The 13724-nt window shown below is 40.8% G+C and overlaps 1 non-coding gene across 1 annotated transcript; it reads left to right on the forward strand.

Annotated features, from left to right (window-relative positions):
• The first annotated feature begins 7800 nt into the window (after nt 1–7800).
• Nucleotides 7801–7906, forward strand: LOC122030766. The gene has a single exon (XR_006125604.1). It is a non-coding gene; the product is annotated as a small nucleolar RNA R71 (small nucleolar RNA).
• The last annotated feature ends 5818 nt before the right edge of the window (nt 7907–13724 follow it).

Genomic DNA, 13724 nt, shown 5'->3' on the forward strand with positions numbered 1-13724 from the left:
TTGATCAGCCGATTGATCCAGCAGGTTTGGATTGATCTGTGGATCGATCCAGCAGATCTGGATAGATCCGTGGATCGATACAGAAGATCTGGATCAATTAGTGGATCGATCCAGAAGATCTGGATTGATCGGCCGATCGATCCGGTGAGTCCCCGCGAATAGAACCCCTCTGGATCGATCGGTGGATTGATCCAGAGGTCCCAATCGATCAGTGGATCGATTGGGACGCTGCTACTTCGCGCGATAAGCACTGGATCGATCCGTGGATCGATCCAGGCGTTTTTCCAGAGCACAGAGGCGCTCTGGATCGATCCAAAGCCTCCCCGATCGATTGGGAGCATTCCAATTGATCGGGATTCGACCGTTAGCGTCGATTTAAGCCGCAGGCGTTCATTTCCTTCGGCAGATCTTCACCGATTCATTTTAGATCTTCTCCAGCTTCTCCACAGCTCTTCTCAAGCTCGAGATCGCCAGTTCTTGAAGGCTCTTGGAGGTTCTTCAAAGTCAAGAGGCGGATCAAAGCAAGAAGAAGAAACTGTTGATACAGTCTGACCTGGCTGTTGTTTTGATGTTGACACGGATTTAAGTTTGTATCAGATGTTAATTAAACTCGTTTTAATTAATGATCAAGGTTGATCGAGTGGAAGGGAAAAGTCCAAGTTGGAAACTTGGCACGCGAAGTCAGAGAGGGCTCGAGTGGCTCGCCTGACCTCGACTGAGAGGGCTCGGTGGCCTGCCTCCTGACTAGGTCCGAGAGGGCTCAGTAGCTCGTTCGACCAGGGAGAGGGGTCGGTAGCTCGTTCTCTGGACTGACGAAGTCGGAGAGGGCTCGGTAGCTCGTTCTCCGACTAGGTCAAAGAGGGCTCGTGAGCTCGCTCTCGACCCCGACGAGTCGGAGAGGGCTCGGTAGCCTGCCTCCCACTAGGCCGAGAGGGCTTGTAGCTCTTCTCGGACCCAACGAAGTCGGAGAGGGCTCTGAGCTCGCCTCCGGACTCAGGCCGAGAGGGCTCAGAGCTCGCTCTCCGACCCGACGTCGAGAGGGCACGGTAGCTCGCCTCCGGACCAGGTCGAGAGGGCTCGGAGCTCATTCGTGGACCGATTAGATCGAATGATTCCATGGTACATTGGATCGGCCGCAGACCGATCCAGTGGTACATGAGACAGTGGATCGGTCGGCAGACCGATCCAGAGGGTTTCTGATCGGTCTGGTGACCGATCAGGAAACACTCAGTAGCATACTGAGTGTAATCTGATCGGTCTGTAGACCGATCAGGGAACACTCAGTAGCACACTGAGTGCAAACTGATCGGTCTTGGAGACCGATCAGAAGATGCTATTACGAAGAGAAGAGGGAAGGATCGGTCATGGAGACCGATCTAGCTGCGGCCTGATCGGTCTCCACGACCGATCAGGTAATCTGTGGACCGATCAGGATATGTCCTGATCGGTCCATGGATCGGTCTGGTGACCGATCCACACACAAGCTGTTTTGTTCGTTGTTTCTGCGATTCCTCCACTGCATTTGTTTTGCCTTATTTATGTGATATAACCTCTGTGCTGTTAGCTTTTGAGTTTGCAGGATTACAGGTACTATTCCAAGCATAATTTCAAATTGAGTTCATAAGAGGAATACGACAAATGAACTTTCTGCTGTGATTCGCGGCGCATGGTGCATTTGAGGCAACAACAGCTACTGGTGAGATCTGGCTGCGATCCGCTTGACTCTTGGTGATTGATTCGAGCTCAGAAGACACCAGTGAAGGCTGTGATTTCATTGGTGTGAGTTCAGAGGACCAGGAAGAGGATTGGCTGCAGCGATGATTTTGTGCAGATTCACCATGATCCGTGACAGCGGAGAACAGGGGTTTAAGAAGCAGTAAACAACGAGAGAAAAGCACAACAAGAAAGTAAGAGAAAGTGATAGAAACTGTTGATCGTTGAGGTGTGCTTTGTTCTTGAGCTCTCGGGTGAGAAACTGCGATCTGTGAGTTCTTGTTTCCACTGATCCTCGCGTGGTTGTAAGCATTCGTTCATTCTTCTTTGCCACCGAGCTCTGTAAGTCTCGTGCTTTAACATATATTTTTCTTGAGACTTTGTGGAGAGGTTACTCCACCGAGAAGGAGGATCTCTAGCCAGAATTTTACCGGGGTGCGATCTACCGAAGATCAAGGAGTCGTCCACCTTACGGACACGTCGAGGAGTAGGGATAAGTTATCCCCGAACCTCGTAAATCTGTGTGTTAGTGTGTTTGTTTCCTTTCGTTTTAGTTTCCTATTTCCGCTGTGCTAACAAGTTTTTTTGTAGACATCTTTGTTAATGTTTTTTAAGGGGCTATTCACCCCCCCCTCTAGCCATCTAAGATCCTAACAGAAACTAGGGTTAGGGATTTTGCTCTCATTGTAAGCTTGTATTTCATTACCTTTCCCTTTTTCTTGTATTGAGTCTTGTAGGGCTTCTCCACCCTTGGTAGTTACCATAAAGGAGAGTTTATTAGTGGAGGGTGTGTGTGTAGGTGTGGATCCTTGGACTAGTCACCTCTTGTGAGGTGGATACCAAGTAAACCAACCTTGTTAGCGTTGTGTGATTTGTTTCTGTATTTTCCGCTGCACATCTTTGAAGAAACAAGCAACACCGAGCAACGAGCACGCGACGAGCTATTCACCCCCCCTCTAGCTACTTTTTGGTCCCAACAAGTGGTATCAGAGCGAGGCCGCTCTTCACCGGAATCATCGCCGGAAGGGTCAAGCATAAGAAGAAGAGCTAGAGGGTGAAGAAGTTGAAGAAAAATTGTCAAAGTCAAAGAAATTCAAAAGCTCAACTTCTACAATGGAATTCCGAGATGGGCTCGGATTCGACACGAGGGTGGCTCCACCATACACTTCCACGAGCTTCGATTCTTGGAAATCAAGAATCGAAAATTTTCTTATGATGGAGATAGAACAATGGTTTGCTCTTATGGAAGGCTTCAAGACTCCAATAAACTCAAAGGGCAAAGTTCTCAAGAGGAGCAAGTGGAGCCAAGAGCAAGTCCAAAGGTGCGAGGCCAATGATCAAGTGACCAAGCTTTTGGTCAATTTATTACCAAGCACCATTCTTTGCAAAATTGGAGAATTTGAAGATGCAAAGGAATTATGGAGTAAATTGGCCAAGCTTCATGAAGAGATCCCCTCCACTGTACAAGAGCAAGAAGAATCCAGAGAGGGTGACTGTCACGCTCCGCAAGTGTACGGAAATGTCGCAAGTAATATAAAAGATTATCGTATCCACAGGGACTGGAATAAACACTAGAAATGTCTCAATGCGAATTAGCTAAACAACTATCCAATTGTTTCGAATGCAAAGTGAAGGTAAACAAATCTAATATTAAAGATCAACAAACAAGAGTTTAGTATTTTGGGTTATGATAAAGGGAGATTCTAGGAGTTTCAGTTTCTTTGTAGGATTTCTCGAATGTAAATGGTTCACCAATTCTTATCCCTCAATTGCCAAACATGTAGAAAGTTGCCGGTTCTCTCTTGCAATAGACAACCGGCTAAGGACTGAGAAATGTATCTAAATAGGATTAATTAGACATGAACCTATGTTGTCCTTACACAGAAGTGCACCTATTACTATGCCTTCCTCGGATATCAACATAGAAGCCCACGACTTATTAATCTATCAAGATACAAGAAACTAATCACAAAATCCATTCTACTCTCTTGAATATTCCTATTTCCTCTTCAAGATTGTCTCTCAAACGTCCTTACACGGGCTTGCACCTGTCACGTGGATCCCTCGGATGATCGAGTGAGAGTTTATCTTTACAAAGTCCATAAGAAATCCAAACAATTAATCAAGAATGAGAATTAAGCACGAATCACCATTAATCATTCAAGATCTAATTGATATAAGCAAGATAATGTCATTGAAACAAGAAAATGGCAAATCCATAAGAGATTACATCAATCCATCATACAAATACTCCCTTCATCCTAGAATACAAGATCTACTCCATGAATCGAGGAAGAAAACCCGAAGAAATAGAGAATACAAGCATTTCTTAAATCCCCAATCCAAGAAACCAAGAAAAGGGGGAAAGAGAAAACTTATCTACGAAGAAGCTTCGTCTTCGGATCCAATCCTCGCTCCGGAGTCGAAATCGTCAAGAACTCCCCTTGAATCACCCAGAATTCCTCCCAAGATTGGGAGGAAACCACCAAATCTTGCCTTCTCCCAAAGGGGGAGAGATCCCCTTTCAATTCATGAAGGAAGGTTTAAATAGAGGAGGAAATCGGGCGCCACACGGCCCCACGACACGGTCGTGTGAGATTCACATGGCCATGTCCAGTTCCCTCTCTGCCAAAGCTGCACGACCGTGTGACTCCACACGGCCAGGACCCTACTGTTCTCTGGAAGTGCTACACGGCCGTGTGGTGCACACGGCCACCACCTGCTTGGCCTCTGGAAACCTCACATGGCCGTGTAGATCCACACGGCCACCACCTGCTTGGTCTCTAGAAACTTCGCACGACCGTGTGGTGCACACGGCCACCACCTGCTTGGCCTCTGGAAACCTCACACGGCCGTGTAGATCCACACGGCCATGTAAGGCATCTGCTCTGATTTCTTCAAATCAAGACACGGCCGTGTGAGATTCACACGGCCATGTCCTCTTCCCTTCCTGTTAAGACTACACGGCCATGTGTGGTACACGACCTGATGATCTTTCCCTTCAATTATTTCCAAGCTTGCCCGAGGACGCATAATCTTCACCAATTTCGACTCCTGTGTACAGAAAATGCACAAAAAGCAGATCTCCGAACCAAAAGAGTAAATATGCTAAAAGGAAAGCTGGAAGTATAAAAATGCATAGATCAAGCATGCTCAAAGTATGTAAATGTGTGTAAAAACATGCGTAAAAGAGTATATAATCTACGCACATCACACCCCCAGACTTAAACCTTTGCTTGTCCTCAAGCAAAATGCTGCAGTCTAAATTCATATGTTCTACAACACATTCATAAAACCTAGTGCACTTTCCTAATTCTATCAAAAAGTTTCATTAACAAGCATGATCATGGAAACAAGTAAAGTATGGTTCAAGCATAAGAATTTTGTGCACAGTGTAAAAGTAACTCAACACCCTTCAAGTTTCAATCCATGTCCTAGTCAAGTCGTCATCAAATTTGAGTTCCTAATGTTTCCAGTGAAAGACAAGTAACCAGTGATAGACACTTACTCACCATTCACTTGGTTCATATTTCTCAACTAACCCAAGGTCTCAAAGGTGTGCTCAATCTCAAGAGAAACTAAGCAGTCATTTCCCCAGTAACTTAACTCGGTCTCAAAGGGGTGACTTGCTAGATTCCACTCATGACAACTGTTTTTTATATCCCTTTTTTTTTTTATAAGTGTTTGCATTGTGCAAAACTTATTCACAAATGTACTTTTAGCACACATGTTGGGATATTTTGATTTTTCCAAATGAGCTTTAATGATTTGAGCCTCATCCAGTAACCAAAATGAAAGTTGAGAAATCACCATGAAAACCAAGTACTAAGCAAACAAGATGAATCATGACTATTTCAATGACATCAACTATTCAAGCATCAAGCACAAGTGTAGTGAAGATAAAATCCATAAGGTTGAACCAAAACTAAAACTCATCACCATAAGATTCTTAGCTTATTAATGCTTCCCAAGATAGAAAAAAGAACTACACAAAGTTTACTACTAGCATCATTCGAACATCATGAATCAAGACAATAATCGTGCTAACATTTCACTTGAATCCAAGAAAGCATATAAGTGAAGATTTGATGTTCTCAAGATGTATGCCACAAAAAATCAAAACAAAATGCAAGACATAAGCAAAAACAAAAACAAACAAAGCAAATCAAATGCATCTAATGCATCCCCCCAGACTTAAAATTTTCATTGTCCCAATGAAAACTAAAAATAATGTGGAGGAGATTTTAAGAGAAGTTACCAAGTGATGAGCTCCAAATGGTTGACATTCATGTTTTTAAAGATACTCCTCCATCCAATACTCACATTCCTCCACAACTTTGAATTCTACAATAATAAGATAGACAAGAAAAATTAAGTAGAGGATACATGTTTATTATAAAGAGAGAACTAAAGACATAAAAGAAAATAAGGAAAATGAACTTGGGTTGCCTCCCAAGAAGCGCTTGTTTAAGGTCATTAGCTCGACCACCTCATTAGATTCATCTAAATCTTGCTCTTGGAGGGGTAAGATATTTTAGAACCCTCCTACCAAGGGCTCTTATTATGGAGGGAGCTTTCATCAAAGGAGCTACAAAGTAAAGTATAACTCTCTCCATCTTCGTCTTCTTGGAAATTTTTTCAGGTGGTCGAAGACGGTTCAGATTGAGCATCCAATTATTGGCCCATGTGAAATCTGCACATCCAAAAGAAAAACAAATCTCCCACAAGCATATTATATAGTATAGAGCTAGAACCATATCAAGATAAGATGAATAAGTAATAAAAACTGAATCACATCCAACAAAGTCAATTATAGGTACCTCCATAAAGTTTTCCAAAAGATCACAAGAAATACTAACCTTACTTTGCTGAGAAATACCTGAAATTTCTAAACATGTAAATGTGACTTCCTCTGAATCAAATGATGGTTCTGGCTCTAGCTTAGGTGTTGATGATATCAATGATGGTGATTCTTGAGACTCTACTAGCTCTGTATAAGTCCCTACACATTGTTCCACAACATGATCAATTCTTAGATCCTCTAAGGGTTGTCTTGACAATGGCGGTGATCCTTGAGATGCTGCTTCCACAACACAGCTTCCTACACATTCTTCCATATCATCATCATCAACACATACATCAAAAAATAAACCAACATCTATGTCCTCAATAGGAGAATCAATAACAAGAGGATCAATAACTTCACTTGCAGTTTTAAGTTGATCTACCACATCACATTCATCATCTGAAAATTCAATGTCACTATAACACCTTATAAAATTTTGAGGTAGATCTGAAAACTTATTTACCACTACATTATCAATAAAATCCTCATCTGAAAAATCTTCATCTTCATATATATTCAAAAATCTACACTCAACCATATTAGTGTCACAGGATTTGCCGAAGTCTTTATTTTCATTTACCCCCACTAACCTTTGTGGAAAAGGAACCCTTAGTGAAGGTCCCGGGAAAGACTGAACTCCCTTTTTCCCAAATTCCCTTTGAGCTTTTGGAGGAGGTCCAACTTGCTTATCTAATGTTGGTGTGATTAATCGTTGAGGGAAAGGTACTTCTGGCCTTTGGGAACTTCCTAGATAAATGGAATTGAGTTCTTGTGATCTTCTATTATTCTTCTCCTCAATTCTAAACATGTCATTATTCAGAAGTTCTTCATGATTTTTGCCACTTCTCAACCCCACATCATCACACTTTTCATTGGATCTTGACTGTGTAGGAGGGGGATCTTCTTTAAACCATTTTGAAACAATACTATCAAGCTTTGCCCCCAAATGTTTGAACTCCTCACTCTGTGACTTGTGAATTTCAACATTTTTAGGTGGTTGAATTTCATTTTGTTTGACAGGCTCTCTTACATTTATGGCTTTCACTTCTTGAATATCTGAGGGAAATTCCATCCAACTTTTGTTCGACCATTCACGGAGGTTCAATGTCACTTGATCAATTAACGAATAAGCTTCATCTACACTTTTGTCCATAAAAGAACCTCCAGCTGATGAATCCAATAAAGTCTTGTCTGAGAAAGAAATTCCCCCATAGAATATGTGCAAAATCAACCATTTTTCAAAACCATGATGAGGGCACTGTCTTTGAAGACTCTTGAATCTATCCCATGCTTCAAATAATGATTCTCCATATGCCTGAGCAAAATTTGTTATGCAATTCCTCATATACACCATTCTACTTGGAGGGAAAAAATGATTCAGAAATTGCTTCTCCAATTGTTCCCAACTTGTGATGCTTTGAGGACAGAGAGAATATAGCTAAGTCCTTGCTTTATCCTTGATACTGAAAGGAAATGTCATCAATCGAACTGCATTTGCTGATACTCCTTCGCATTTCACCAAATCACAAATCTCTAAAAATGTTTCAAGATGCAGATAAGGACTTTCTGATACTTCTCCTCCAAATTTGTGACTTTGTATCATGAAAATTATCTCTGGGTCTAGTTGGAAACTTTCTGCTTCAATTTGAGGTTGCACAATGGGAGATAAAAATCTTGCAGAAAAGAGTGTAGAAAAATTTCTCATGGGCCTACTTGACATGTTAGTGCTCATGGATATTCAAGAAGAAAAAGAAAATTATCAAGAATCAAAAACAAGAAATAAAATGCAATATGAAAAGCAAGAAAGCAAATGCAGAATTTAAATTGCAAGAAAGAAAGTGCATAATGAAAACAAGAAAGAAAAGATAAATGGAAAAAGAAAAATATCTAGAATAATTCATATGCTAAAAATTGCAAGATATGTTTACAAAAGAAAATAAGAAAGAAACTAGATCAAAAGAGAAAACAGAGAAAAGTTAGATTAGAGTGCTAGAAATCAAGAATGCAAAGTTAGAATTAGAATTAGAATTGCAACAAAAAGAATTGTCAAGAATGTTATTCAAGAAAAGAAAAGCTTATAGAAACAGAATTCTAAAGTTACAACTATGAAAATGTAAAGAAAGAAAGAAAAGTTATGTTTAGTCTAACTCAATTGATAATTCCTAATGTTATAGCGCAGTCCCCGGCAACGGCGCCAAAAACTTGTCACGCTCCGCAAGTGTACGGAAATGTCGCAAGTAATATAAAAGATTATCGTATCCACAGGGACTGGAATAAGCACTAGAAATGTCTCAATGCGAATTAGCTAAACAACTATCCAATTGTTTCGAATGCAAAGTGAAGGTAAACAAATCTAATATTAAAGATCAACAAACAAGAGTTTAGTGTTTTGGGTTATGATAAAGGGAGATTCTAGGAGTTTCGGTTTCTTTGTAGGATTTCTCGAATGTAAATGGTTCACCAATTCTTATCCCTCAATTGCCAAACATGTAGAAAGTTGCCGGTTCTCTCTTGCAATAGACAACCGGCTAAGGACTGAGAAATGTATCTAAATAGGATTAATTAGACATGAACCTATGTTGTCCTTACACAGAAGTGCACCTATTACTATGCCTTCCTCGGATATCAACATAGAAGCCCACGACTTATTAATCTATCAAGATACAAGAAACTAATCACAAAATCCATTCTACTCTCTTGAATATTCCTATTTCCTCTTCAAGATTGTCTCTCAAACGTCCTTACACGGGCTTGCACCTGTCACGTGGATCCCTCGGATGATCGAGTGAGAGTTTATCTTTACAAAGTCCATAAGAAATCCAAACAATTAATCAAGAATGAGAATTAAGCACGAATCACCATTAATCATTCAAGATCTAATTGATACAAGCCAGATAATGTCATTGAAACAAGAAAATGGCAAATCCATAAGAGATTACATCAATCCATCATACAAATACTCCTTTCATCCTAGAATACAAGATCTACTCCATGAATCGAGGAAGAAAACCCGAAGAAATAGAGAATACAAGCATTTCTTAAATCCCCAATCCAAGAAACCAAGAAAAGGGGGAAAGAGAAAACTTATCTACGAAGAATCTTCGTCTTCGGATCCAATCCTCGCTCCGGAGTCGAAATCGTCAAGAACTCCCCTTGAATCGCCCAGAATTCCTCCCAAGATTGGGAGGAAACCACCAAATCTTGCCTTCTCCCAAAGGGGGAGAGATCCCCTTTCAATTCGTGAAGGAAGGTTTAAATAGAGGAGGAAATCGGGCGCCACACGGCCCCACGACACGGCCGTGTGAGATTCACACGGCCATGTCCAGTTCCCTGCACGGCCGTGTGACTCCACACGGCCAGGACCCTACTGTTCTCTGGAAGTGCTACACGGCCGTGTGGTGCACACGGCCACCACCTGCTTGGCCTCTGAAAACCTCACACGGCCGTGTAGATCCACACGGCCACCACCTGCTTGGTCTCTGGAAACTTCGCACTACCGTGTGGTGCACACGGCCACCATCTTCTTGGCCTCTGGAAACCTCACACGGCCGTGTAGATCCACACGGCCATGTAAGGCATCTGCTCTGATTTCCTCAAATCAAGACACGGCCGTGTGAGATTCACACGGCCATGTCCTCTTCCCTTCCTGTTAAGACTACACGGCCTTGTGTGGTACACGGCCTGATGATCTCTCCCTTCAATTACTTCCAAGCTTGCCCGAGGACACATAATCTTCACCAATTTCGACTCCTGTGTACAGAAAATGCACAAAAAGCAGATCTCCGAACCAAAAGAGTAAATATGCTAAAAGGAAAGCTGGAAGTATAAAAATGCATAGATCAAGCATGCTCAAAGTATGTAAATGTGCGTAAAAACATGCGTAAAAGAGTATATAATCTACGCACATCAGTGACTCTTTGGAGCAAGACCAAGAGGAGGACTCCGAGGTTGAGAGATGCTCAACCTCCGAAGAAGAAGTCCAAGAAGAAGCTTCATCTTCGAGGGAGTGCAATGAAGAGAACAAGGAGGGAGCATACTCCTTGTTCCATGTACAAGATGATGAAGCCTCCACCTCTAGGATTGAGGGGGAGTGTAGATCAATGAACCCGGAGCAAGAAGAGGCCTCCACATCCGGGTCAAGTGAAGAAGAAGAAGATGGTGCCACCTCCAAAATTCAAGAAATATCAAATGGAGGAGCAAGTTCCATCCCTACACAAGAAGGTATAAATGTTTTAATTAAAAATAAAAATCATATAATATGTTTTGAGTGTAGGGAAAGTGGGCACTACAAGAGCAAGTGTCCCAACTTGGCCAAGAAGAAGGGTCAAGTGACACAAAAGGACAAGGAGAAGCCCAAGGAGACCACCCTCGGGACAAAGAAGAGCAAGGAGCACATTGTGTGCTTCTTGTGTCAACAAAAAGGGCATTACCGAAGTCAATGCCCCAAGGGTAAGAAGATGGTCAAGGCTCAAGGAGGCACTAGTCAAGGGGGAGCCTCCAAGGTAAAGAAGAAGGTAACATTTATTGAGCCTACCCCTTTACGTTATGGTAAAAAGTATGATAGTTCTAATTTTTATCATTTTAATGCAATTTACCATATGAATAGAAAGCATGAGGGCATTAAGGAAAAACATGTGGCCCTACATGCCAAGACTACCCAACCTAAGGTTAAGAAGGTAGATAGATATTTGGGCAAGAACACTAAGGATAATAGATACAAACCCAAGAATAAAAATGCTCATGGATCAAATGAAAAATCAAATACTAAGGACTTAGTGAGGGAAAATCAAGTCTTGAGGTCAAGACTTGATAAATTAGAAAAGACCCTAAAAAGATTGGAAAATATCTTATTAGGGCAAAATGAGCATAACCTAGGTTTAGGGGTACAAAAGCCATCAAATGGCCATAGAGGTTTGGGATACAAACCCAAAGAAAAAAAGGATGTGCCTAGTTATCATAGGGTTCCATATAGGTATGGAACAAACCCTAAGTCTAGAGGTCAAGTAAAGGATACAAGGGAAGATATCCCTAGAAGTATCTTTGCAACCAAAGTGACTAAGACTTCTAAGAAGTCTAAGAAAGTCACTAACAAGGCCACAAGGGAGGCTATCCCTAGAGTTGACCTAGAAAATGTGACCAAGGCTTCTAAGAAGCCCAACAAGGTCACTAGGAAGGTATCTAGGGAAGTTATCCCTAGTGAGTACCTAGAGCATCCAAGGAGCACCAATAGGTGTTGGGTTCCTAGGAGCATCTTCTCTACCCCATAGATGGGTTAGAGAGTGTCAACTCCGATTAGAAGGGTAGTTAACCCAACTTTGAGGAAATTGACACTCAAGGAGCATTTTCATGGTTTTTGTTAACCTTTGAAAATGAAATGGAATTATTATTTACTCCTTGAAAGAGTAAAATGTGCCTAATGGTGGAAAAATTGATTTTATCTTAAAATGACATAAATTGGGAAAATCTAGAGAAATACCAAGTTGGGATTTTGGTATTCTCTTAGAAATTTAAGGCAATCCGGGCCTTGATTTATGTGATTACTCTTGAGGAAAAATGGAATATGCCAACATTTGAGGATATGCTTAATTTTTAAGTGGCATAAACAAATCAAGAGAAATAGAAATGTCAATTTAGGTTTTGACATTTCTTTGAAGCATTTAGGGCAATCTAGGTTTAACGTTTTAAGTTAAAACAAGTGGTATATTTTGAGTTAGCTAAGTGATTAAGGATACTTAGAAAGGTAATCTAGGTATATTTTATTTATGCTAAACCTTGCCATGATTGTTTGCCCATTATATGCCATGGCATCATGTTTTATTTTTTTTATTCATGTTTTATTATGAAAAATCCAAAAATACCATGTCATGACATTCATACATCATGTAGTTATAGGAATCTTTCTTTTGAAAGCTAGTTCATTTTGATGTATGCCATAACATTATCATGCATTGTGTTTAATTCCTTAAAAGGAAGGACAAATGACATTTATCAACAAGTGTTGTCAACAAGTGGTATTAACAAGTAACATCCTAAGTGGATGTTCAATATCCACAAAATGCCTAGATAGATATGCATGATCCCTAGATTAGGGCAAAACCAAAATTTACATCTCACAAAGACCTATAAGATGACTTGTATGTGTTTTGTGCACAATAGATACAAGTGAGATGTTAGGATGATGAACAAAACTCAACATGTTGATTTAGTGCATTTCTTTGAGTTTTAAGTTCATCAAAACACATAGTTATGTGTTTTCCCATCATTGGGAAAGCTAATGTACAAGTCATGTGCATTAAGCCCAAGGAACATGATGGGATATTGGTTGTGAAAATGTTTTTAAAATGATTTTGGAAAACCTTGGTGAAGGCTATCTTTTGATAGTAATCACCATTGAATAGTTAGACACAAACTTGAAGAAAACACTAAAGTTTTTGCAAGTTCTCAAGTGTGTGTCAATCCTTGAAAATATGATGTATTTTCATAGAAAACTATTTTTCCATGATAAATTATACCCTAAATAATGTCTACACAAATTTTTACGATTTTTGGAATTTTGTAGAATTTTCTAGGGGTTTCTGAAATTGGCTGAAATTGAATTTCAGCAATTTCAGGCCTTCAATCGATCAGTGGATCGATTGGAGTGTCTCAATCGATCAGCCGATCGATTAAGAAGGCATTTCTCGCGAGCAGAAGTTCGCTGGATCGATCAGCCGATCGATCCAAGAAGACTGAATCGATCGGTGGATCGATTCAGCAGGGGTCAATCGATTGGAACCCAACTCCAATCGATCAAAGATGCTGATTTTGGCTGGGAATGTCTGATTTCAGCATCTTTGAACCTATTTTAGTCTAGGGCTAAGTTTAAGTTTAGGTTGAGGTTTGTTTCAAATTTTGAATATTTGAACCTCAAAACTTCTAAAATTGGGTTTCCTAAAGTTTTAGGGATTCCAAGTCATTGTTGGTGCAATGACAGAAGTTACCACCATGTCTTTAGGGGGAGAGACTGTTTAAAGATATAAAAATTATTTTTCATGAACCTTGGAAGGTGGTTAACCTTCCGTTAAGAACATGCTCAAGGTTGAGCGTTTGAACTTTAATGGGGAGTGGATATCCTCATCGTTCAAGTGGTTTCAAGTGGATAATGCTCAAGGATGGGCATTTGCCT

The sequence above is a fragment of the Zingiber officinale genome, chromosome 10B (genome assembly GCF_018446385.1).
Source record: "Zingiber officinale cultivar Zhangliang chromosome 10B, Zo_v1.1, whole genome shotgun sequence".
Lineage (NCBI taxonomy): Eukaryota > Viridiplantae > Streptophyta > Magnoliopsida > Zingiberales > Zingiberaceae > Zingiber > Zingiber officinale.